The 22260-nt window shown below is 48.3% G+C and overlaps 1 protein-coding gene across 15 annotated transcripts in view; it reads left to right on the forward strand.

Annotated features, from left to right (window-relative positions):
- MYT1L (myelin transcription factor 1 like) overlaps nucleotides 1-22260 on the forward strand; it is a 427147-nt gene that overhangs the window by 36726 nt on the left and 368161 nt on the right. For all 15 annotated transcript variants that reach the window (XR_008418137.1, XM_053891207.1, XM_019435814.2 and 12 more), the window contains exon 2: nucleotides 8229-8322. The gene's annotated coding sequence lies outside the window, so the exon portion shown is untranslated. The remainder of the gene's footprint in view (nucleotides 1-8228; nucleotides 8323-22260) is intronic.

Below are 22260 nucleotides of genomic sequence, written 5' to 3' on the forward strand. Positions count from 1 at the left end.
ACCTTGAGGTTTTGCAGCCCAGAGTGCAGAAGCCTGAGGTCCTAACACAGACACCGTCCCACATTTTCCCTTTTTGCATTTGTAAAACCATCTGTGTGGCTCCAGATAAGCCAGGAGGAGGGCCGGTGTCCATGTCCTGCCCCCAGGCTGGCCCACCCCCTGGAGGCCTGGGACCGCCCCTCTGGCTCTGCCTGTCCTGATGAGCACAGTCTCCAGCTATCACCACGCCCTCAAGGGAACGACCTCTCCCCATTTCTGTGATGCCTGGATGCTGGGGACGATGCTCCAGAAGTTTCAGCTCCCCTGCTCCTGCAGGGCACCTGGCAGGGAGCACCAAGCACATAGGGGCACTCCTCTCCAACTCCTTGGTGGCGTCCTTGTCCCTATCCGTCCCCCCCCAGCCCTCGGACCAGGGGAGGCGAACCCCCTGTCCTGGGTAAAGGGTGACGTGCCTTGGTGTCCACTCTCTGTGACAAGGGCCCCGTCTGCAGGGCCGGGGCCCTCCACTCCCTCGCCACCCGAGGCCTCAGCTGGCCTTGAACCTGAACCTCCACTCCCTCTGTCCTGCATCTCAGCCACCTGATATTTTCCTTGTGAGTCAGGTTTGCCAGCGGAAGGGGCACCTGCGAGAGAGGGACTTGAGCTTCGCCAACTTTCTCACCTTGTCCCTCATCCTTGCTCTGTGAGCCCTGCCCCCAGAGTTCTTCATTGTCTGGTGTACATGCTTAAGGATGCAGGGACAAGGATTCATTGCAGAGAAGAGTCGGTCAGATATTATCAGTACATCTGATTCGCTGACAGCAGACTTTCCTGTGTGTGATGAGCGAATGCGGACCCACCTCGAGGCCCGTTCTGATCACAGATACAAACTGTGTTCTTCACATGACTTGAGCACAGGGCTGACCCGAAGCTGGGTCCCTGTCAGTGGTGCACGTCCACCTGTCTGGCCAGGGCCGTCGAGGGCCCGGGGGGGGAGGGACCCAGCCTGCCCACCCCCAGCCTGGCCACCTCGGGATCTTCCGTGCCCTCTCCCAGACGGTGAGTCACAGTGGTGACAGCCGTGTGCATGCAGACATGCACAAGAAATTAGAGACAGCCCAAAAAATTCAACGGGGGAGTTCCCCCAGAAATTCCTTAGATAGCCGGGCCTCGGGCTCTTGTGCGGTTTGTAACTTTTTCTCGAATTTCAGAGTCATTTTGACGTGAGCCATTTGGGAGTGGGACTGCTTAGCCCAGTGTGTCTCAGGGGCCCCCACCAGAGGAGAGCCACGCACCCAGACGACGTGGCAGCATCCAGGGTGCTGAAAGCCCATGTGGCATTCACTATGGCCACCAGACGTGCGGCCCCCAGAGCCCGTGCCCGCCTTCGCCCGAGCCCCGCGTCTGACACGGCGGCGCCTTCACAGGCCCTGGGGGCGCCGGTCTGCTGCCCACTCTGGACCCAGTGGGTTTCCTCCAGCTCCACATCAGTGGGGGAGCAGAGACCCCTCAGCTGCAGCCTGGGCAACGAGGGAGGAGCCCCAGGCACCACTTCCGTGCACTCGTGGCACTGGGTCGGCCCTGGTACAGAGGCCACCCCTCCACGCATTTTCCTCTGACAGTTTGAGAATCGTGCTTTTTTTTTTGTAATGTTTATTTATTTTTGAAGAGAGAGCATGTGCAAGTGGGGGAGGGGCAGAGAGAAAGACACAGAATCGGAAGCAGGTTCCAGGCCCCGAGCTGTGAGCACACAGTCCCACGTGGGGCTCGAACCCATGAACTGTGAGATCATGACCTGAGCCAAAGTCAGACGCTTAACCGACTGAGCCACCCAGGCACCCCTGAAAATGGTTAAAAGCACCATGACAATATTAAAGTCCTTCCCAAACCTGGGTCCCAAACCTGCAGAGTCCTCTGGTGTGAGGGTAACCCCGGGTCAGAACAGAGAGCACCTAGCCACCTGCCACATCACAGTGAGCTTTCCAGAAACCTCACAGAGCGTGTGGACCTGCAGAGGCTCTGAGCCTCCTCGTCTCCATCTGAATGGACGGCTTTGTTCCCTCTCCAAGAGCAAGCGCCTGCCTTCGCCTGTTGCCTTCCTGTCTGTAAGGTAGGCTTGTTTAGGACCAGGACCCGGTGTCTTCCTCTGGGCTCAGTGTCCTGCCTCTCCTGCCCCAGAGTGGCCTGCTTCAGCTCTTTCCAGGCAGTAAATGCCTCCTGGACTAGATTTCCTAAATCACAGGCTTAGGGGACTTCTGGTTTCAGCTCCAACATGTAAAATCATAGATCTCCTCGCCCTATGTCTGGACACTTTCATCTGATATCATAAAAGGATTTAAGCTCAAATCACAAATCACTGGTTTCGTAGCCAAGAGATAGATAAGCCATAGCACAGCATTGTGGCGAAAACCTGGGAATATGGCCCTTTTCCTCTCATTTTTTGGCTGTTCTCATGCTGCTTCTGTGCCTCGTGCATGGTTTTGAGTTTTACTTCTCTGAGGCTTCCTTAAACGTAGTAATATTATACAGCCGTGGTTTTTGTTACCAGCTGTCCCTTATATTTCCAGAGTGATTTTCGTAAGAGCCCTAGAAGGTGAGTGGGGCAGGCATGTTGTCTCGCCTTCTCTGTGCTCCCTAATGGAGGAGGCAGCCGAAAGGCGAGGTTCCCGGCAGTGGCGAGAGGCAGGACACTGCTTCAAACCCGGGACTCTTTGGACGGGTTTCCAGCCTTTCTTCGGAGCCACTTTCTCTCAACCTTGACTTCACATTAGGATCACCTGGGGAGCTTTGTAAAGAATACTGATGCCTGGGCTCCACCTCAGACCAATTAAATCGCAGTCTCTCCAGGTGGATGTCAGTGTGTTGTAAAAGCTCCCCAGGTGATTCCAATATGCATCCTGGGCTGAGGACTATGCTGTTTTCTTCTCTGTCGGACGATGAATGTGGGGAAGATACAGCCCGTTGCGTGGAGGGGCGTGTGGACGCCTAATAGAATTTTGACGTTTCAGGCTGCGGTTCCTTAAATAGCCTCCCAATTGGTATGTACATAGTGTAAGTAATTAAGCTTGAATGATTCCCTTTCTTCATTGCTTTCTTTATGCCCACATCAATGTTGTATCTCCTGGAGATGTAGGTTCCTAATCACAAGCCAAATCAGTACAAGTATTCTGGTTTCACGCCAGGTGTCATAAAGAACCTAACAACACCCTCGCCTTCCAGCGGAAGAAGGCCTTAGAGATGGGCTAGTCCAATGGCTTTTAAACTTTCATTAATGAAAACCCCCTTTCTAGAAAATGAAAGTAGATGATGCACAAGCTGGGGCTTCGGATCTCCCAGCTCAAATCTGCCCCCGCTTGCCTCCCGGGCACACACGAATATTTGTTCAATCAGTGGTCGGATGTGACCTGGGGGCGCTCAGAGAGGATGTGGTTTGAAGAGCAGTTTTTGAAGGTTCTGGTTTGGCTGAGAAGGTAAATGAGTCCAGGAAAGGGACCCGGGTGAGCAGGGCCCTGCTTTGCCCGTGTACGGCGGTTCTCGAGGGTGTGGCTGACATCACACGCTCTCGCGTGTTGTTGTGATGGTGAGTTGACAAGCCAGTGTCAGAACATAAATACCCTGCCTCCCCCCGGGGATCCCACACCTGACTTGGGGAGGTCTTCCCCAGGGAGCAAATTTCCTTTCCCTGCCCCCCCCCCCCACTCTCTCCTCCCCCACCGCACCTCCCGGGACCCACCTCCGGGGACCCTGTCAGTGGTGGGTTCGTGCAGCTATGTTTACGCCGTGACGCAGGTGAGACTGGGGTTTGGGGATTGCTGACTCTGTAGGCGATTAATTGGGATCTACATCTAAATCTCATTTTTTCGTCTCCTCAGACAATACTAAGAAAGTCCCATTATTTGTCAGATGCCAAATTCTTTAAAATATCAGTCATGTGCTCACCCCGTTTAGAGAGGATTTTCTGCTCCACTCCATTTAGTCTGCTTTTACCCCATTGGCAGGCCAACGAGAGCCAAATTTCCCCTGCAGACCATTAGGCAATGTCACGAGAGCTCTTATCCCAGTCTTACAAGAGGACGGCTGCCCAAGTTAACACGGTGGTCAGCTGGTTGTTGGGATTGTTTTTATTATCATTGCTATAGGCCGTGGCCATATGTTCATGTATCTGAAGCTCTCTGTGGTCCCTTCTCACAGCCCAGCTTTTCCATAAGGTATGAATGGAAGTTAGCTCCCTAGAGCTAACTTCCCTGGCCTGAAAAGCCAATGATAAGCAAATAGCACGGTTTTAGAATCCAGAGTATGGGCCACGACAGCACTGCCACGGAGGGAAGTCCTAGGAGACTGAGAAAGATGTGAACACATAGCAGTTTATATAATGCATAATAATTCGTGTTTACAATCAGCATAAAGCAGCCAACTTTCAGCTGCTCAACAAAAAGGCCACACCCAGTCTGCCAGCATGAGGCACACAATCTCCCTGATCTGATCAGCCGGGTGTTGCGAACTTTAACTTCAGAAGCTACACATTTCGAGAAAACATAAAGCTAACACTCCTGGGGCAGATTGAGTGTTTTGTACTCTTCTCTGGTGAGAATAGGTCCACTCCGAGCCTTTATATTTGGCTCTATTCTGATAAACACTCAAAATGTAACTCATGGTCAAACGAGCCCTTTAAGTGAGACTCCAGATCAGCACTGTCCAATGGGACCATAGCGCAAGTCACAAAATTACAAGCATAAGACTGCCTTTTCCAACAGAGATTAAAGCGAATGAAAATAAACAGATGAAGTTAGTTTTAATAATATATTATGTACCCTATAATACTATTGTATCAATAGGCAATACGTATTTATTCATGGAATATTTATATTCTTGTCTTCATAGCGTCCTGTGGAGTGTATGTTACATTCATAGCACGTGTCACCTTGAAGTAGGCATGCTGAAGTGCTCAGTGGCCCATGTGGCCGGTGGACAGCACAGGGGCAAGTGACCTAGATAGTAAGAAACCTCTTATTAAATTCTTCCTGAGATTCTGCTCGGTCTAGGTGTATGATGGTTAGGTATATGATGATTTCATGGCTTTTATTTATTTTTTTTTTTTAATTTTTTTAACGTTTATTTATTTTTGAGACAGAGGGAGACAGAGCGTGAACAGGGGAGGGGCAGAGAGAGAGGGAGACACAGAATCTGAAACAGTCTCCAGGCTCTGAGCTGTCAGCACAGAGCCCGACGCGGGGCTCGAACTCACAGACCATGAGATCATGACCTGAGCCGAAGTCGGACGCTTAACCGACTGAGCCACCCAGGCGCCCCGATTTCATGGCTTTTAAAGTGAACTCGAACTTTATTGAGGACTTAGTGTGGTGTGCAGGGGCACATGCTGAGGAATTAGATTGTCAGGGTTCAAATCCGGTCCTACTGTTTACGAATGAAGTGATCTTAAGCCAGTTACTGAGCTTGTCTGTGTCTCATTTTTGTCACCTGCAGAGTCGGTCTCGTGATTCCCCTACTTTGCCGTGAGGATTAAGTAAACCAATGCATGGTCATTATTAGCACATGGCAAGTCTCTGTTTTCAGGTCTTTGTAAATATATCTTCCCTTTACCCAAAAAGGAACCATAGCAGAGACCCTAGAATATGGATGACACAGGTAACGATAAATCCGGTGTCTGTTTCAGGAAGGCTACGGGAAGGGACAAGTAAATGCTCTGTGTTCTGATGGCTCCGTCACTCTCCAGTGTGTGAGGTTCCAAAGCTGACCCGACTTGTGGAGTTAGTTAGCCTGCCCTGTTGAAGTTTTAGTTGCGTTGCTGTTGTAATTTCTGTGCAAGGCTTGCTACTTCTCTTCTGATGCGGAAGGAAGTACAATTTTGTGTGTAAAAGATAACATGGAATCATTCTTACTTACCAATTAACCAGAATATTCACATAATTTGAAGACCCAGCTCCCTAACTTACTGGTAAATAAAGCTTAATCAGAGAGGTCAAAAACTCTCTAATCCATTATTCACACTTTACAAGTGAGAAACTCGCCCAAAGCTTTTGAAATGCTGTCATTTTCCATCCACAGTAATTAGATTATTCATATTTTTAGATAGACTTAAAAAAAAGGCTGGGGCTGACCCATGCTTGTTCATGCTTCTTTAACTCACGTGGCTGTGAGTATCTGCACAGACCATTAGAGCCGGGATGCTGGCTATTCTGGCCTTAAGAAGAAATGCGAAAGACCATGGACTGAATAAGTTGGAGTCTAGTCAATGTTTTCCAACATTTCAAAATCCGATACCCTGTTTTGATAAACGTAAAGTCATGTAAACTTCTATAGACCTACTGAGTTTTTAAAAAGAAAGATAATTGACTAAAAACAAATTAAAGCAATGGTGATTTCAGGTGAAATGAGTGTGTTGTGTGCACACACACATGCACACATGCACACACACGCACACACACGCACACACACACACAGACCTACACCTTACTTGATCACATGAGCATTAATTCTATTCATTCGCCATGAACTTCTCTTTCTGAGTGGGTTGGGAGATAGACCTCAGCAAAGATGTTTCTGACACAAACCTGTCCTCCTGTCGCACCCCCTTCCCTCCCTGCCCTCAGGATTGCATGCAGCCCTTGCCCCTTCCCTGCACAGAACTGCTCAGCTGAAGGAGACAGAACAAGGCCCAGGCATGTACTGGCTCCGACCTCCCCAGTCGGCTGGGTCAGTGTCATTCACAGGTGGCCTCCCCTCTGCTGGTACAGGGAACCATATGGGGCCACTTGGAGCCATCAGAACTTTTACTTCTGACTCACAACAGGCAAGCATGTTCTAACCCAAGTAGAAGCTAGACTTAATGCCATTTTCGGTAATAAAGTCAGATTCCAAGGCCTGAAATTCTCTTAAATAGCTTCTAATGGGTTCTTTGTTTTATTTTTCCCATTTATTAGAAATCAGCAGAAACTTGATACCTTCGTGACCCCTTTTAAAATTGGTCACATGCTACATTTGATCTGGGGGGTGATCCAAAATGGTCTCCACATTTAATAACAATGTGCTGCCCTGGAAGACACAAGCGAAGGTTTCTGCATGTGAACCAGGCTGTGTTCAAAAGGACTAAATGCTTCCTTCCAAGAGAATAAAAAACCCAGGATGACGTTTTCGTGGGGCTGGGACGGTGGAGGGCAGCCCGGAGATGTAGAAAGAACACTAAAGTCAGAGAGAGCTGGTCTTGTGTCCTAGCTGTGTGTCCCAGCGCCACACGGTACCTTGAACCAACGTCAAGTGGGAATGGTACGTCCTGCCCTGAGCAAAATGGGACTATGGGCCCCCAGCCTCTAACGCAGAGCCCGGCCTCTCATAGGCCAATGGTCGGTAGTGGCCACTTCCGTCGGTGCCGTTGTGAGCAGGCAGGCTCGGAGTCTCCTCACTTCCCCAGTGGAAAGTGTGGCTCCGGGAGGGCTGTAGGGACCCACAGGGAGGGCGTCCCAGGTAGAGGCGCAGAACAGAAGCAAAGTTGAGCGCGTACAATGTCATGCTTCTTATCTCCTCCCACAGAGCTGCTAAAATTGGAATGAATATGCTCGGTGGTTAGAAAAAGTTGAATTAATGTTCCAAAGGAACTCTATTCCTTTCTTTCCCTTCAAGGCCCCCACTTCTCTGAGCACACCCAGAAAATGGGAAATATCAGACTTCCTTCCTTCCTCTTCCCATCTTTCTTTATTCTGTTTTTTTTTTAAAGCTCCTATTTCCATTGTAGAATTAGTCCTCATGTGGCCTCAGGCAAGCAACCTGATTCTGAGATTCTTATTCGATCCCACCTGCTGCCATATTTCAAGCAGGCGTGCACACCCCACGGTCCAGAACCTTCTGTGGATGTCTGTGATTACTCCCTGATGGGCAAGTGGTGTCCCGGGCACCTGGGCTCATCTCTGAGTCCTCTCCCTTTGTTGGTGGTCTTTGTACAGAGGCCGGAGGCCTAAGGACTGACTCAAGTTTCACACGCCTGACCTTGTCCTTTAATTGTTACTAAAGAGCAGACTTCGATTTCAAAGGCACTACGCCTTTGAAGGGTACAGTCGGGCTGTGTAGGCCCAGGACTGTGCCCAAGCCGCACTGCCGTGAGTGTGAGGCCTGCGTGCATGGCCGTCCTTGCATTAAGGGGAGTGGCAGACATGTAGGGACACCCTCTGTCCCATCAATTCAAGGGGGTGATCTCAGTTCCATTAACCACCTCTTCTGTCCTCTCTTGTGCGCAGAGAAGCTCACGCAGAGGCTGAGGCCAAGGAGCACGCAGCTGCCGTCTGGACGTCTGTGCCATCGATGCTGACGTTGGAAGAGTCGTAGACTGTGGTATGTTAATACGACGGGCCGTGTACTTTTGCTAGGCATGCAAGGAATGTTACCTGAAAGCAAGGATTTGGGATGTGCTGGTGCGTGATGTCGAACTAGGCCAGTTGAGAAAGGGTTCTTTTCTACCAGCATTTCTTGCTGGTTCTGATATTGAGATGCCTCGATTTTACTTTATTGTCTAGTTGATTAAATATGCACGTTAAACTGGTACATCAACTATCACTTTTTCTTGTGTCTTTACACTGATGGGAGCTTGTAGGTAATCTAAGTATTTCCGAAACAAGCCGAATTAAACGAGGGCATTAACCAAAAGGTGTATTTATATTTCAACATGACGTTTTTAATTTTTTAAAATTTTTCCTTCGTGATATGTGTATGGTGCCTGATAAGTTTCACATGACTTGTGCCCAGATTCTTTAATTGGGGTCTCAGGGAGTTGTGCAGACTGGCTGGTGGAAAGGGCAGTGCCGACCGGCCCGCGAATGGCCTGGACGTGTTGGCACTCCCTTTGTCTCTCAGAGGCAGCGTGTGACACTCTCAGAGCGTGGAGGGTAACAGTGACGACTTTGAAAAAGAATGGGTTATTCTTTTGAGAAAGTCCTCTTTACTGCTGATTTCCACATGGAGAGGCACGTTGTCGATAATAATGTGAAGCACGTATCGCAGGCTTTGTCAGCCATGTTGTCTTACTCCTGACTTGTCCCCTTTTCAATCCTCGCGGTAGCCTTAAAAAGGGCACATCATCATGCCCTTGCAGACATGATGGTGCTGGGGATGAGGCAGGGGGACAGCTGGCCCAGGTGACACTCAGGGTTGCAGCTGCGTTTTGACCACGAGGTGTCTTTTTTCCATGGTGGCACGTCCTGGACAGTCATTTGTAACTCTTGTAAAACATGTCTGAGATATGATTTCGCTCATTCCCAACTCTATTACTGAGCAGCGTAACCTTGACCAGAGCACGTGGGAGAGTTCTGTCCCCGTCCTGTGACCTTGAAGCGCACACTCGACTTTCCTGGACTCTGCTTTCTCTTCCAGTGATGAGGGGGTGGGACTGAGAAATTGAAACTCTCGTAAATAAGACAAATCTAATCCCCATTAAGACTCAGAAAGGAGCCAGTCGTTTGGACCTGACATTCTCTATCTACCACACCATTAATTTTTAATTGTTCAAAATTACACCTTTTCAAGGCATCATCTCTCTTCTCCCTCACTTTTTGGTGACAACATGGTCAGGAACTTATGTTTTAAATGTTGTCATTCCCACTAGTATTGAACTGCCACAAAGCTAAAGGAGTTTTTTAATTTTAGTTTTCTTTACACAACTGCTGTATGCCCATGTAGGAAATCAGTGTTCATATACACACACACACATACGCATATATGTATCTATCTCATAAAAAACTTAAAACGCTGAAAATACCAGAATTCAGTGATAACTGCCTTTAACATGTTGGCTCAAAATTTTTTGCAACTGTTTTCCTTGCACATACAATTTTAAATTAAGATGGATTATACTGTAATTTTGTTCTTTACTCCTTTTTATTTTATGCATATACATATCTTTCTATATCAATAAATATATTTTTATAACATCATTTTCCATAGATATAGTATTCCATTTTACGGCTATACTAAATATATCTAACTAATCCTCTATTATAATTTCATCAGTTGGCCTTTTTTTTTTTTTTTTTTTTGCTTCATAGGAGTTTTAATGACTGATCTTTTACCTAAAATTTTTACGTTGTTAATTATCCCCTTAACATAAATTCATAGGGCAACAGGTAGTCAAAGGATATATACACTTGAAGGCTTTTGAGAGAACAATGCTTTCAAAATTCTCCTCCAGTCTGATGCCTTGTCCTGGGACTGCACATGCTCCGAGACTCGAGATAGCTCAGCATCCATGTTGGAATGGTCTGTCATTGCATGTGCAACTTGTACGTCAACTGCACGTACTTTTAGGAAAAAGTAATCTAATAGCATGAGATTTTATTTCAACATGTATTCCAAATCCCAAGAACTCAGTTCCAAACCTTACACTTTTGTTCTTTCGTTCACTGAACTGCTGTGTGTAAGGCACAAAGCAAGACAACACCGGACACAGCTGATATGTGAACAACGGAGTAGCCCGCACTTGTGACAGGTTCAGCTTTTGGTAATGGAATGCACACTTACATTGAGTGCAGTGATAGTATGAAAAGCACGATAACAAATTGGCCTTAAAAAAATAATCTCAGGGGGCACCTGGGTGGCTCAGTTCGTTGAGCTTCTGACTTCAGCTCGGGTCATGATCTCACAGTTTGTGACTTTGAGCCCCATGTTGGGTTCTGTGCTGACAGCTCAGAGCCTGGAGCCTGTTTCAGATTCTGTGTGTGTCTCTCTCTCTGCCCCTTGCTCGTGCTCCGTCTCTCTCTGCCTCAAAAATAATTTAAAACATTTTTTAAAAATTTAAAAGAATAATAATCTCAGGGCACCCGGGTGGCTCAGTTGGTTAAGTGACTGACTCCTGGTTTGGCTCAGGTCATGATCTCATGGTGCACGAGATCAAGTCCTGCGTTGGGCTCTCTGTGCTGACAGTATGGTGTCTGCTTGGGATCCTCTCTCTTCCTCTCTCTCTGCCTCTCCCCGACTTGCACGCTCTCTCAAAATAAATTAACTTAAAAATTATATATATATATATATATATATATATATATATATATATATATATATATATCTCAAAATATATACATGTATTCTCATTATTAGCCATTTAACACAGTGACCATGATTATTCTTAGTGTCTGAATCTGAGTATTTCAAGATCCACAACCATTAGAGAAAAGCTGTATCACGTTCATTCTACTACACAGTTGAGGGTCCTATACCAACACTCTGCCCCCACCCTGCCAGCCCCTGAAAAGGAGCTTTTCTATTGCCTTCTTGACCATTACTGGGAACGGAAAGCCTCCCACTCAGAAAGGCAGTCCATCCCATTGTTGGGTTGTGTCGAGGGTTGGAGTGTTATTCATAATATTCTTAAAGTGAAATTACCATTTTATATTATGTACATATTGTTCTTAACTTTAGCTTCCGGAAACATATAGAATAAGTTCAACTCAATCCAATTCAAGGGATATATTGTAAGAGTCTGCTATGGTCAGGAACCATTCTAGTTGCTGAGGACTAATTTCTATTTCATATGACAGTATTCCAAATATTTGATGGTAGTTATTGTTTCCTAAGTATGCAAGTTACATAACTCACCGTTTCTAAGGGAATGGGACTATTTGTTACCTAGTCAGCCTGCTAAGTTTCTATAAAGCCATGAATTTTGGCCTCAATTTGACCACATAGGCTAGTTGAGGACCATGAAGACAGAGACACCCCCCCCCCACCTTCATGCAGATTACTAAAGATCTCATTAAAAAGGAAACAAAAAAGTCATCTGCCCCAAACTCTTAGTGATAGTGACAGGAAAAGCCTTGCCATGGTGTGTGAGTCTAGCATACAAGGAAAACCTGCCATGGAAGGAGGACAGCCTAGGTGTCTGCCCCACATGGGCCACGTTAGGCAAGCCACTTAGCTTTCCTCAGACTCACTCTCTTCATCTATAAAATGAAGGACACAGGAACCTCTGCAGAGGCTGTAACCCCAAAATCACAGGTCGGAATCCCATGCTGGGGGCCTGAGCTTTGGATGACACAGCTCTAATGCCTGAGGGTGTGGGCTTGTTTTCTGGAAGAGAATCGGCACACATCGCAGACACTTCTGCGCTGTGACCGTGGCCCATGAGGCTGACATCCATCAGTTGACTTAATCCTCAAGATGACTATTCAAGGCAGGAAACATCACCCACATTTCAAAGAGGACAAAGCTGAAGCAGAGGTCGGAACCTGAGTTGAAGCTTGGGCTAAAGGGACCCACATCTGCACTGCCAGCCTCTGTGATGTGTGCCAAACCGTAAATTCCAAATCCCTTTTCCACCGTCTGGTTGTCTTGGAGATACATACCTCCTAACACCCACTGTACCGATATGAAAAATATACAAACAACATAAAAAAAATCAGTCCATAAACGTGCGAGCTGCCCAATCCAGATAGTAAATGACGTTTAACCCGTGTTTGTGTGGTTGATTCATGAAAATGACCAAAGCTGATTTCACATGAGCAAAGAATATTACATGCTTGAAATTCTCCCTCTGTGAAGAAAACCTTCTTAGAAAATGTCATGCTTCTATTTTAGTCCACAAATGTGTTCAGTTGTCCATGAACATTGTCTTACTTTTTATTCTCAAGTTTCCTGGCTCGTTATATTTATTATTTCTTCATTTTCTCCTTTTCTGAAACTTATGTGTACTAACTCCTATATTTATTTATCTTATATTCATATAACTTTACCACATCAAAGCTTTTCTCTCATTTACCTGTGGCTGCGTCCCTGACTTTACACCACACACCTGTGTCTGCCTCTCTAGCGAGAAGATCACTCAAGTGCGACCGCTGATAGTGTTGTCATGTCCTCTGATTAGGAGAGGAAATGTTGTTGTCCAGTGTCCAGCATCCGGTGTTTGACGATTTGGGGATGGAAATAGAAACCCTCGTTAGCACAGACTGGTAGAGGGAACCAGAGGGAAGGCTTCCACTCAGTTGGAGGCAAACGGGCCAGCCAGCGTGCAGGGGAAGCCGCTGATGGGAGGAGAGCTGGCCGCCCCACAGGGCCACTGGGAGCCTGCTCAGGAGTCTGATTTTCTTCCTTCCTTCTTCCCCTCTGCCCCTCCCCCTGCTGCTGCTTCCAGCCACAGAATCCGGGCAACATAGCACCTGGGTAGTTAAGAAGACAGCATTTCCTCCACACCGTAGGCTGTAGTCCCACACAAGGGAAGTCCTGAAATACAGCACAAGCCAACCCTGCCAACCCTTGTACCACCTCAAGTCCTGGAACACAGAGAATTCTGTCATCTGTGCCTGGGCCAGAAGCCCATAGGCTCCCCCCAGTGTCATGACTGTCAGGGCACTAAATGCTAGTGTGTGACCAGAGAGGCCTGGAAACAGAGACCCACCCGGGGGTTTCCACTTGTACCATAAGGGTCATTTGTAAGTGGCTGGGGTGAAAAGTGATCACGAGGTGGCCCAGAACTGCCTCCTCTAGTCACATCAAAGTCCCAGTGATGCAGAGGCTACAATGGGGGGACAGGTTGCAGGCCGAGGCCCCCCCTCGGCCTCGGGGGGCTTGCACCCTGATGGAGCTGGGCAAGGGGGAGTCATGAGGGACCAGACCAGGCCGAGTGCTTGTGTGACGAGATTCGGATAAGAACAGGAGGGGTGTCCTCTGGCGTGGGCAAGGTCCCAGGCGGCGTGTGTCCTTCGTCCATAGGACCTGGCCCTCTGGGCCACGGTGACACTGTGTCCTTACAATTCCTCCACCATCTTTATGTTTACTTTTACGTGAATAAAAGTATTAAAATACAGCAAGAAAAAAGTATATTTCACCTGACTAAGTTTGGGACCTCGTACATTAGATTAGAATTTAAAGCATCAACTATTTATACCACCTAGAATATCAACTACCCAGTATTAAGGAATTAGTGCTAATTTTTTACATATGCAAATAGTCTCATGACTCTGTTCAAAGAGTTTTTGTATTTCAGAATTGCATTCTGAAACATTCCTAGGTAAAATTATATCCTTTCTGGTATTTCCTTCAAAATAATGTAGAAATAAATAGTCATTGGATGGCAATACAGTTGAAATGACATTGGCCAAGTGACATTGTTGTAACTGATTGGCAGGGGGATTATCATGTTCTTCTTTCTACTTTTATAGTTTTAAAGTTTTCCCGTAGTAAAATATTTCAATGAACGCCAAGTTGTAGAACACAGTAATCAGAGGTATCCTATCAGACCTGCAGGGAACACATCCAACTTGTGTTCCCTGGGAGTAAATTTCATCTCTGTGCCTCAGTTTTCTCACCTGGAAAATATGGGTAACAATATTCCGGACCTCACAGAATTGTGGAGATTGCGAGCACTGTTACATGTGAACCGCACAGGTCCCTCCTGATAAGCAGAGCACCCACATACGTTCGCAGTCACCAATGTGTATACAGGTGGAACTCTTGTGTTCCTTCTCCACTTGGAAGTTTGCATATTGGCAATTGCTGTGACAAAAAGCCCTTTATTTTGTATGTAAAAATATTTTGGAATGAATAGTTATCTTTATTTTAAAATCAAAGACAATTGATTTCATAATTAATAACTTTTCTGTGGCTTGTAACTATGAATAGATTTCTAAAGGTATTTAAATAATTGATACAAAACTGCGCTGTTAAACTTGCTAGGAATATATTCTGATTTTTTTTTTTTCAAAGAAGGACCCGATTAGACTGCTTAGCCACAACACTGACTAGGGCTTGAACATTTTTTAACTGCTTTTTTCTTTCTGCACTGCTCCATTTCCCACATTATTTAAGCCCTAACTCTGAGATGTTCTCAGAAAAGAACCCGTATTAGGATTTGGAAAGCTGTATTTTTTTTTTAAATTTTTTTTTTCAACGTTTTTTTTTTTTATTTATTTTTGGGACAGAGAGAGACAGAGCATGAACGGGGGAGGGGCAGAGAGAGAGGGAGACACAGAATCGGAAACAGGCTCCAGGCTCCGAGCCATCAGCCCAGAGCCTGACGCGGGGCTCAAACTCACGGACCGCGAGATCGTGACCTGGCTGAAGTCGGACGCTTAACCGACTGCGCCACCCAGGCGCCCCTGGAAAGCTGTATTTTTGAAAGAACCCACACTCACCTCAGCAAAGTGGAGGTCATCATGACACGAAAGTGCATGTAACAAGGGGTGTGTATTGTTCTCTCCATTCATGCTGTCTCCCCTCAGCGTGTGGTCTGTGTTTCCTTTCAGTCCAACGTGGGGTCAACTGTGAGGGTCTCCCATCATTTCAATTGTTTCACCAGTTGAACAAAAAATGGTTTCCACAAGGCTCATGTTCGAGCAATGTCTTTGTACAAATCACTGTGCCTCGAGAGAAGGGATGAGAGAATGAGCAAAGATGTCTATTCTGGAAATTTAGTCAGGATCTAGAGGTGACATGAGTACCTAGAGGTGAGACAAGGATCTAGAGGTGAGACGGGGATTTAGAGGTGAGACGAAGGTCTACAGGTGAGACAGGGATCTAGCAGGTGAAACGAGAATCTAGAGGTGAGATGAGGACCTAGAGGTGAGACAAGGATTGAGAGGTGAGACGGGGATCGGGAGGTGAGACGAGGTCCTAGCAGGTGACACAAGGACCTAGAGGTGAGATGAGGACCTGGTGGTGAGATGGGTTCTAGAGGTGAAACAAGGATCTAGAGGTGAGACAGCGATCTGGAGGTGAGATGAAGATCTAGAAGTGAGACAGGGATCTAGCAGGTGAGATGAGAACCTAGAGGTGAGATGGGGATCTAGAGATGAGACAGAGATATAGCAGGTGACGCGGGGACCTAGTGGTGAGACAGGGATCTAGTGGTGAGACAAGGATCGAGAGGTGAGATGAGGACCTAGAGGTGAGACAAGGACCTAGTGGTGAGATGGGGATCTAGAGGTGAGACAGGGATCTAGAGATGAGACAGAGATATAGCAGATGAGATGGGGACCTAGTGGTGAGACGGAGATCTAGAGGTGAGACAGGGATCTAGCAGTGAGACAAGGATCTAAAGGTGAGAAAGGGATCTCCAGGTGAGACGAGGATCTAGAGGTGAGACAAGGACCTAGAGGTGAGACAGGGATTTAGAGTTGAGACAAAGATCTACAGGTGAGACAGGGATCTACAGGTGAGACAAGAATCTAGCAGTGAGATGAGGATATAGAGGTGAGACAAGGATTGAGAGGTGAGACAAGGATTGAGAGGTGAGACAGGGATCTAGAGGTGAGACAAGGATCCAGAGGTGACATGAGGACCTAGAGATGAGACAGGGATCTAACCAGTGAGATAAGGATCTAGAGGTGAGACAGGAATCTAGCCAGTGAGACGAGGATCTAGAGGTGAGACAAAGATCTAGAAGAGAGACGAGGACCTAGAGGTGAGATGGGAATCTAGAGGTGAGATCAGGATCTAGAGGTGAGACAGGGATCTAGTGGTGAGATAGGGATCTAGAGGTGAGATGAGGAGAGGTGAGACAGGGAACTAGCAGGTGAGACGAGGACCTAGAGGTAAGACAGGGATCTAGTGGTGAGATAGGGATCTAGAGGTGAGATGAGGACCTAGAGGTGAGACGAGGATCGAGAGGTGAGACGAGGATCTAGAGGTGAGATGAAGATCTAGAGGTGAGGCAGGGATCTAGAGGTGAGACAGGGATCTAGAGGTGAGACAAGGATCCAGAGGTGACATGAGGACCTAGAGATGAGACAGGGATCTAGCCAGTGAGACGAGGATCTAGAGGTGAGATGAGAACCTAGAGATGAGTTGGGAATCTAGAGGTGAGATAAGGATCTAGAGGTGAGACAGGGATCTAGCAGGTGAGACGAGGACATAGAGGTGAGACAGGGATCTAGAGGTGAGACAAGGATCTAGAGGTGAGATGAGGAGAGGTGAGACAGGGATCTAGAGGTGAGACAAGGATCTAGAGGTGAGACAGGGATCTAGTGGTGAGATAGGGATCTAGAGGTGAGATGAGGAGAGGTGAGACAGGGATCTAGCAGGTGAGACAAGGACCTAGAGGTAAGACAGGGATCTAGTGGTGAGATAGGGATCTAGAGGTGAGATGAGGACCTAGAGGTGAGACGAGGATCTAGAGGTGAGACGAGGATCTAGAGGTGAGATGAGGATCTAGAGGTGAGACAGGGATCTAGAGGTGAGACAGGGATCTAGTGGTGAGATAGGGATCTAGAGGTGAGATGAGGAGAGGTGAGACAGGGATCTAGCAGGTGAGACAAGGACCTAGAGGTAAGACAGGGATCTAGTGGTGAGATAGGGATCTAGAGGTGAGATGAGGACCTAGAGGTGAGACGAGGATCTAGAGGTGAGACGGGGATCTAGAGGTGAGATGAGGATCTAGAGGTGAGACAGGGATCTAGAGGTGAGGCAGGGATCTAGAGGTGAGACAGGGATCTAGCAGGTGAGATGAGGATCGAGAGGTGAGACAGGGATCTAGCAGGTGAGACAAGGACCTAGAGGTAAGACAGGGATCTAGTGGTGAGATAGGGATCTAGAGGTGAGATGAGGACCTAGAGGTGAGACGAGGATCTAGAGGTGAGACGAGGATCTAGAGGTGAGATGAGGATCTAGAGGTGAGACCGGGATTTAGAAGTGAGACGAGGATCTAGAGGTGAGCCAAGAGTCAAGAGGTAAGATGAGGACCTAGAGGTGAGTCTAGGACCTAGTGGTGAGACAGGGATCTAGAGGTGAGACAGGGATCTAGAGGTGAGACAAGGACCTAGAGGTGAGACAGGGATTTAGAGTTGAGACAAAGATCTACAGGTGAGACAGGGATCTAGAGGTGAGACAAGGATCTAGAGGTGACATGAGAACCTAGAGATGAGACAGGGATCTAGCCAGTGAGATGAAGATCTAGAGGTGAGACAAAGATCTAGAGGTGAGACAAAGATCTAGAGGTGAGACGAGGACCTAGAGGTGACATGGGAATCTAGAGGTGAGACGAGGATCTAGAGATGAGACAGAGATATAGCAGGTGAGACAGGGATCTAGAGGTGAGACAAGGATCGAGAGGTGAGACGAGGACCTAGAGGTAAGACAAGGACCTAGTGGTGAGACGGGGATCTAGAGGTGAGACAGGGATCTAGTGGTGAGACAAGGACCTAGAGGTGAGACGGGGATCTAGAGGTGAGACAGGGATCTAGTGGTGAGACAAGGACCTAGAGGTGAGACGGGGATCTAGAGGTGAGACAAGGATCTAGAGGTGAGAAAGGGATCTCCAAGTGAGACGAGGATCTAGAGGTGAAACAAGGACCTAGAGGTGAGACAGGGATTTAGAGTTGAGACAAAGATCTACAGGTGAGACAGGGATCTAGCAGTGAGATGAGGATCTAGAGGTGAGACAAGGATTGAGAGGTGAGACAGGGATTGAGAGGTGAGACAGGGATCTAGAGGTGAGATGAGGATCTAGAGGTGAGACGAGGATCTAGAGGTGAGACTGGGATTTAGAAGTGAGACAAGGACCTAGAGGTGAGACAGGGATCTAGAGGCGAGATGAGGATCTAGAGGTGAGATGAGGACCTGGAGGTGAGATGAGGATCTAGAGGTGGGACAGGGATCTAGCAGGTGAGACAAGGACATAGAGGTGAGACAGGGATCTAGAGGTGAGACAAGGATCTAGAGGTGAGACAGGGATCTAGTGGTGAGATAGGGATCTAGAGGTGAGATGAGGAGAGGTGAGACAGGGATCTAGCAGGTGAGACAAGGACCTAGAGGTAAGACAGGGATCTAGTGGTGAGATAGGGATCTAGAGGTGAGATGAGGACCTAGAGGTGAGACGAGGATCTAGAGGTGAGACAGGGATCTAGAGGTGAGGCAGGGATCTAGAGGTGAGACAGGGATCTAGAGGTGAGATGAGGACCTAGAGGTGAGACGAGGATCTAGAGGTGAGACGAGGATCTAGAGGTGAGATGAGGATCTAGAGGTGAGACAGGGATCTAGAGGTGAGGCAGGGATCTAGAGGTGAGACAGGGATCTAGAGGTGAGATGAGGACCTAGAGGTGAGACGAGGATCTAGAGGTGAGATGAGGATCTAGAGGTGAGACAGGGATCTAGAGGTGAGGCAGGGATCTAGTGGTGAGATAGGGATCTAGAGGTGAGATGAGGAGAGGTGAGACAGGGATCTAGCAGGTGAGACAAGGACCTAGAGGTGAGACAGGGATCTAATGGTGAGATAGGGATCTAGAGGTGAGATGAGGACCTAGAGGTGAGATGAGGATCTAGAGGTGAGACGAGGATCTAGAGGTGAGATGAGGATCTAGAGGTGGGACAGGGATCTAGCAGGTGAGATATGGACCTAGAGGTGAGGCAGGGGTCTAGAGGTGAGACAGGGATCTAGAGGTGAGGCAGGGATCTAGAGGTGAGACAGGGATCTAGCAGGTGAGATGAGGATCGAGAGGTAAGACAGGGATCTAGTGGTGAGATAGGGATCTAGAGGTGAGACAAGGATCTAGAGGTGAGAGGAGGATCTAGAGGTGAGACGAGGATCTAGAGGTGAGATGAGGATCTAGAGGTGAGATGAGGACCTAGAGGTGAGTGGACGGCCTAGAGGTGAGATGGGGATCTAGAGGTGGGACGGGGATCTAGTGGTGAGACAAGGATCTAGAGGTGAGAGAGGGATCTAGAGTTGAGACAAGGACCTAGCAGGTGAGAGAGGGATCTAGCAGTGAGACATGGACCTAGCAGGTGAGTCGGTAAAACAGAAGCAGTGATGCTCAGTACACAGACTGGGGCTCGCAGCCTGGAGGGAGAACACTCATTTCCAAGCACAGAGCTGGGAGCGTTTCTTGGAAGGTATGGGTCAAATAGACGGTGACGTAATGGAGGAGAGAAGCGTTCACAAAGAGACAAGACAAGGGGAGAATGAGAGCTGCTAATAGCACCCCGTAGCGAGGAGATTCCGTGAACTGCCGGTCTGAAGCAAGTGAATGCTGCTGTGAACTTTTGCCTTCCCAAACTTCTCTGTGGCTCGGTGGCACACAGCGACTGGAAGACCCCAGCGCTAGGAGCATCTAGAACGGGAGGAGATCCAGGTGACCACGGGGAGTGGAAAGTCGCAGCAGAAAGACCACTGGCGTCTCCTCTGTGTTCCCTGGCGTCTTCTGATCGCCCGGCCATAGAGTCGCGATATCATCTGCCAGGATTTTCAAAAGAACTTTTTACATCAACTAAAACAGTTGTAAAATTCAAAAATCTGCCAGATCAATAGTGTAATAAGTTAGATAATTCTGATAAGAGGAATAGAGACCCCTCAGTCAGCACCAATAATCTCTATCTTAACTAAACTAGGGTGGCGCAGGCTTAGTCAGTCTTCAGGTATCTGTTCATGGTGGATGTGACTAGCGGCTGAGAGGCAGCCTCCCGGTGTCTGTGGGGTCTGGCCTCTGTCCCCTGGGAAGGCACCGTGAGGGTATGGCAGACTGTGTGCCCTGCTTTAACATCACATTCTATGCGGCTTACTGGAACAACGCTCAATCTTTTCTAACTTCAATCGTAGACAAACCTTGATGAATAGGAAGCCTGAAATATTTTCTCACCTCAACACATCGACCCCGGGCACCTACGTCGTGTTGGACGCTGCCGTATATGGAACCCCAAACCCAGGTCTCTGGGAGCTCCTACTCCCCCAACAAGCCCCCAGATGAGTAAAACACAACTGGAGATAAGCCACAGCAGGGACGCAAGGTGCCTCGTGGAGGGAAGAATGGCGCTAAAGAGCAAGCAGGGGTGTTCCGACTCCTGACTAAGGAGCAGGGGGAGCGCAGCAGGATGTTGTGGAACACAGGCCCATTGAGTGTGGAAGGCACAGGCAGAACAGTAGGCTGACACAGGGGGGGAGGAAGGACATTACCCCGCGACAGACTGTTTGGAACTTATCTCACAGGCAACGGACAAGGGCAGTACGTGTAGGAGAAGAGCGTACCCACGGTGCGCTTGAACTAGAGGGCAGAGTGGCTGGATCACACTGACAAGGTGGAGAAGACCCCCCAGAGCAGCACCTGTGTTTCTATGACGCCAGCTTGATGTGGCACGGAGCGCAGTGGTCAGTGTCTGAGCCCACGCCCGGGGCTCTGTGGCTTTGTTGTTCTCATCCAAATAGCTGGACCGGTGTCCCTGTGGGCGAATTGGGTACTGACTCCTGGAGCAGCACACAGAGGGGAAATCAGCACCCTAGGACCAGATGCAGCCCACAGGGCAGAGTCACAGGCTGCACAACAGACCCGAGAGAAATCAATTGTGTTCACTGCAGGTGCAACCAACACTTTTGGATGCGAGTGCTGAACAGTACGGCCCGGCACAGCTCAGCTTCACCTCCCTGCTGTATAATGCTCACACACACACACGCACATGCACACACACACGTGCACACACATATACAAGAACACACACATGTACACATAAACACCCATATACTTACACGTGTGCACATACAGAGCCACACGTGCATGCCCACATACGCACACACGTGTGAGCAAAAATGTGTGTTTATGTGTCATGCATACATGGGCGTGCGTGCACACGTGCACAAGTGTGCGTGCACACACATGTGCGCACACATACCCATGACACACACACACACACACACGCACACACACCCTTTGATTTCCTTTGCAAAGGTGGTTCCCCAGCAGAAGCCCAGTCACCCTTCAAGGTGCAGCTCAAAGGTACACGCGTGGCTCTGTCCCCCCTCCAGAGCACCCCAGACACCGTTTCCCTCACGCCAGCACACCCCTGCCTGCTGCTCCCCTGCGGCGCCCTCTTCCAGCTCCCGCCTGCACTGACGGTGCTCTTGCGTGATGATCAGCAGCGTTTGCTTGGCCCCGCACCACGCAGAGCAGGGTCACGCTGTCCACGTGCTGTGAGAACCACCCCAGACCCAGCCTGGGGCTCTGGCTACAGTCTGCCCACGGACGTGCTCTGTGGGGCACTCACACGTAAGGCTGTGTCTGTCCTTCCTCTGAATTGTACGTGGTGGCTTTAGGATGCCATGCGACGATGAATGCAGGAGACTTTCTGCATACGCACCGTGGTGCTGCTGAAGACGTTGCTTCCTGTGAGTTTACGGTCAGCGGTCACGTGTAGTGTTTACTTTAAAGTGTGCTTTAATCACACCAGACCTTTACAGCCTCAGAAATCACTTTATGGAAAAGCCCAAATCTCCTAGAACACGAACACTCACAATTTGGGGTTGCTGAAAATAGAAGTTAAGAGTTTTCACATTTTAAGAGTGATTAAGAATGTCCCTTTCCCTGACTCTCC

The sequence above is a fragment of the Panthera pardus genome, unplaced genomic scaffold (genome assembly GCF_024362965.1).
Source record: "Panthera pardus isolate Hobbes unplaced genomic scaffold, ASM2436296v1 HiC_scaffold_26, whole genome shotgun sequence".
Lineage (NCBI taxonomy): Eukaryota > Metazoa > Chordata > Mammalia > Carnivora > Felidae > Panthera > Panthera pardus.